Raw genomic sequence first — 293 nt, 5'->3', positions numbered from 1 at the left:
AAGAAAAGGTACCTTACCGCCCCCTTTTTAATAACCAAAAACGAGACAGCAAAATTACTTCCGAATTAACTCGATGGCCTCAAAGAACCAGTTAAATTTTGTTCGTTGCTACAATATTGACTCAATGGCCTTTTGTTTCAAGTTGCAAGACAATAAAGGGTGATCCATTTTTCAACGTACACCTTGCTCTTTTCTCTCTCACGGCGATAATACCCCTGTGAGACGTGAAAGAATTGTCTGATTGCAACCTGTAAGTCTCTGTGCATGAGATCTTGTGCGTGATGACCTTGGAA

The 293-nt window shown here is 40.6% G+C and overlaps 1 protein-coding gene across 1 annotated transcript in view; it reads left to right on the top strand.

The window, feature by feature from the left end:
- The window catches only part of LOC119587680 (protein transport protein SEC31-like), a 127,719-nt gene that overhangs the window by 122,937 nt on the left and 4,489 nt on the right, over positions 1-293 (top strand). The window lies entirely within an intron of this gene.

The sequence above is a fragment of the Penaeus monodon genome, chromosome 23 (genome assembly GCF_015228065.2).
Source record: "Penaeus monodon isolate SGIC_2016 chromosome 23, NSTDA_Pmon_1, whole genome shotgun sequence".
Taxonomy (NCBI): Eukaryota; Metazoa; Arthropoda; class Malacostraca; order Decapoda; family Penaeidae; genus Penaeus; species Penaeus monodon.
Note: the sequence above shows the minus strand (reverse complement) of the source record. Positions and strands in the feature narration are given on the sequence as shown.